Source organism: Chrysemys picta, chromosome 14, assembly GCF_011386835.1.
Source record: "Chrysemys picta bellii isolate R12L10 chromosome 14, ASM1138683v2, whole genome shotgun sequence".
Lineage (NCBI taxonomy): Eukaryota > Metazoa > Chordata > Testudines > Emydidae > Chrysemys > Chrysemys picta.
Genome location: NC_088804.1, coordinates 4,227,255 through 4,231,570, shown reverse-complemented (window position 1 = coordinate 4,231,570; position 4,316 = coordinate 4,227,255).

The following is a 4,316-nucleotide window of genomic DNA, read 5'->3' as shown; positions in this document are numbered from 1 at the left end:
CAAATTTTAGCCAGGGTAGCTGGCTGTACCTCTAGGAATCAAAGTCTTGCGGTAGAACATTGCTGACAAGTAGGTGAGCACTGAAAGGTCTCTAGAAGCTTAATGATCTGGATGCTAAGGAAGCTTCTCCATTGATGACTCTTCATAGCTGGTAATGTCTAATAATAAACAATTCTGTCAAACATTCTTTGCAGGTTTTTCTAATATGAGATATGAACAGACCAGGTGGTCATTCCTACCAGGGAGAAGTGAGGGTAAGTGGTTGTTCCAGGCAAGGAGGTAAGAAATACCAGTCTCCAAACATCCCTGTGTATACCAAGTGGTGTGGATTTCACTTTCTGGGAGAAGAACTGTGGTGGACTTGACTTGTCAAGAGGAGAGTATGAAAAGCAGATGCAAGACAAAGCAACATGGACTTGCCAGTTGCTCAATCCAGGAATTAGCTGATCCATCCTTTTAAGGAGGTAAGAACTACAATACGCCATTCCCATAATAGTAAATGATTCTGCTCATACTTTCAGGTGGAGGAAATGTAACTGATGAAATCTTCATCTCTAAAGAGCACAAGAAGTTGCTTTACTGAAGAAAGCAATAAAAATGGGAGCTACTGGTTCAGATGTAAGTAGTCAGTAATTCTAAGCAATGATGATGATCTTTGCTCCTTTTTCCTTCCTGGATAATGGTTGGTTTTTCCTACAAGGATGTAACAAAGGAAAAGTGCAACTAACCAGAGTGTGAAGAGGAGCATTTCACCTGCTCTCGCATTTGCAGAGATAGATTGTCCAACTGATCCTGTTTGTACAGAAGTGATCATTGTTGCTTATTTATAAAATGTCAAGAAATAAGTGGAACTGATCATTTCTATCAAGAGGTAAGGAAGGCACCTCCTCACAGCATGGGGGCAGGAATTAAAGGCTCTCTTTCTATTTTCAGGTGAAATGAAGGTCTTCCAATTAAAGGGAGGATGATGAATTTAAGAAAAAAGTCAGCCAGGTAAGACCTGGCCACCGGGAAGAAAAGCATCTTTTACTTCTAGTTCAGAAAAAGGCAAGCAGCCATTTATAGGTTTCAAATTTTAGCCAGGGTAGCTGGCTGTACCTCTAGGAATCAAAGTCTTGCGGTAGAACATTTCTGACAAGTAGGTGAGCACTGAAAGGTCTCTAGAAGCTTAATGATCTGGATGCTAAGGAACCTTCTCCATTGATGACTCTTCATAGCTGGTAATGTCTAATAATAAACAATTCTGTCAAACATTCATTGCAGGTTTTTCTAATATGAGATATGAACAGACCAGGTGGTCATTCCTACCAGGGAGAAGTGAGGGTAAGTGGTTGTTCCGGGCAAGGAGGTAAGAAATACCAGTCTCCAAACAGCCCTGTGTATACCAAGTGGTGTGGATTTCACTTTCTGGGAGAAGAACTGTGGTGGACTTGACTTGTCAAGAGGAGAGTATGAAAAGCAGATGCAAGACAAAGCAACATGGACTTGCCAGTTGCTCAATCCAGGAATTAGCTGATCCATCCTTTTAAGGAGGTAAGAACTACAATACGCCATTCCCATAATAGTAAATGATTCTGCTCATACTTTCAGGTGGAGGAAATGTAACTGATGAAATCTTCATCTCTAAAGAGCACAAGAAGTTGCTTTACTGAAGAAAGCAATAAAAATGGGAGCTACTGGTTCAGATGTAAGTAGTCAGTAATTCTAAGCAATGATGATGATCTTTGCTCCTTTTTCCTTCTTGGATAATGGTTGGTTTTTCCTACAAGGATGTAACAAAGGAAAAGTGCAACTAACCAGAGTGTGAAGAGGAGCATTTTACCTGCTCTCGCATTTGCAGAGATAGATTGTCCAACTGATCCTGTTTGTACAGAAGTGATCATTGTTGCTTATTTATCAAATGTCAAGAAATAAGTGGAACTGATCATTTCTATCAAGAGGTAAGGAAGGCACCTCCTCACAGCATGGGGGCAGGAATTAAAGGCTCTCTTTCTATTTTCAGGTGAAATGAAGGTCTTCAATTAAAGGGAGGATGATGAATTTAAGAAAAAAGTCAGCCAGGTAAGACCTGGCCACAGGGAAGAAAAGCATCTTTTACTTCTAGTTCAGAAAAAGGCAAGCAGGCATTTATAGGTTTGAAATTTTAGCCAGGGTAGCTGGCTGTACCTCTAGGAATCAAAGTCTTGGGGTAGAACATTGCTGACAAGTAGGTGAGCACTGAAAGGTCTCTAGAAGCTTAATGATCTGGATGCTAAGGAACCTTCTCCATTGATGACTCTTCATAGCTGGTAATGTCTAATAATAAACAATTCTGTCAAACATTCATTGCAGGTTTTTCTAATATGAGATATGAACAGACCAGGTGGTCATTCCTACCAGGGAGAAGTGAGGGTAAGTGGTTGTTCCAGGCAAGGAGGTAAGAAATACCAGTCTCCATACATCCCTGTGTATACCAAGTGGTGTGGATTTCACTTTCTGGGAGAAGAACTGTGGTGGACTTGACTTGTCAAGAGGAGAGTATGAAAAGCAGATGCAAGACAAAGCAACATGGACTTGCCAGTTGCTCAATCCAGGAATTAGCTGATCCATCCTTTTAAGGAGGTAAGAACTACAATACGCCATTCCCATAATAGTAAATGATTCTGCTCATACTTTCAGGTGGAGGAAATGTAACTGATGAAATCTTCATCTCTAAAGAGCACAAGAAGTTGCTTTACTGAAGAAAGCAATAAAAATGGGAGCTACTGGTTCAGATGTAAGTAGTCAGTAATTCTAAGCAATGATGATGATCTTTGCTCCTTTTTCCTTCTTGGATAATGGTTGGTTTTTCCTACAAGGATGTAACAAAGGAAAAGTGCAACTAACCAGAGTGTGAAGAGGAGCATTTCACCTGCTCTCGCATTTGCAGAGATAGATTGTCCAACTGATCCTGTTTGTACAGAAGTGATCATTGTTGCTTATTTATCAAATGTCAAGAAATAAGTGGAACTGATCATTTCTATCAAGAGGTAAGGAAGGCACCTCCTCACAGCATGGGGGCAGGAATTAAAGGCTCTCTTTCTATTTTCAGGTGAAATGAAGGTCTTCAATTAAAGGGAGGATGATGAATTTAAGAAAAAAGTCAGCCAGGTAAGACCTGGCCACAGGGAAGAAAAGCATCTTTTACTTCTAGTTCAGAAAAAGGCAAGCAGCCATTTATAGGTTTGAAATTTTAGCCAGGGTAGCTGGCTGTACCTCTAGGAATCAAAGTCTTGGGGTAGAACATTGCTGACAAGTAGGTGAGCACTGAAAGGTCTCTAGAAGCTTAATGATCTGGATGCTAAGGAACCTTCTCCATTGATGACTCTTCATAGCTGGTAATGTCTAATAATAAACAATTCTGTCAAACATTGATTGCAGGTTTTTCTAATATGAGATATGAACAGACCAGGTGGTCATTCCTACCAGGGAGAAGTGAGGGTAAGTGGTTGTTCCAGGCAAGGAGGTAAGAAATACCAGTCTCCATACATCCCTGTGTATACCAAGTGGTGTGGATTTCACTTTCTGGGAGAAGAACTGTGGTGGACTTGACTTGTCAAGAGGAGAGTATGAAAAGCAGATGCAAGACAAAGCAACATGGACTTGCCAGTTGCTCAATCCAGGAATTAGCTGATCCATCCTTTTAAGGAGGTAAGAACTACAATACGCCATTCCCATAATAGTAAATGATTCTGCTCATACTTTCAGGTGGAGGAAATGTAACTGATGAAATCTTCATCTCTAAAGAGCACAAGAAGTTGCTTTACTGAAGAAAGCAATAAAAATGGGAGCTACTGGTTCAGATGTAAGTAGTCAGTAATTCTAAGCAATGATGATGATCTTTGCTCCTTTTTCCTTCTTGGATAATGGTTGGTTTTTCCTACAAGGATGTAACAAAGGAAAAGTGCAACTAACCAGAGTGTGAAGAGGAGCATTTCACCTGCTCTCGCATTTGCAGAGATAGATTGTCCAACTGATCCTGTTTGTACAGAAGTGATCATTGTTGCTTATTTATCAAATGTCAAGAAATAAGTGGAACTGATCATTTCTATCAAGAGGTAAGGAAGGCACCTCCTCACAGCATGGGGGCAGGAATTAAAGGCTCTCTTTCTATTTTCAGGTGAAATGAAGGTCTTCAATTAAAGGGAGGATGATGAATTTAAGAAAAAAGTCAGCCAGGTAAGACCTGGCCACAGGGAAGAAAAGCATCTTTTACTTCTAGTTCAGAAAAAGGCAACCAGCCATTTATAGGTTTCAAATTTTAGCCAGGGTAGCTGGCTGTACCTCTAGGAATCAAA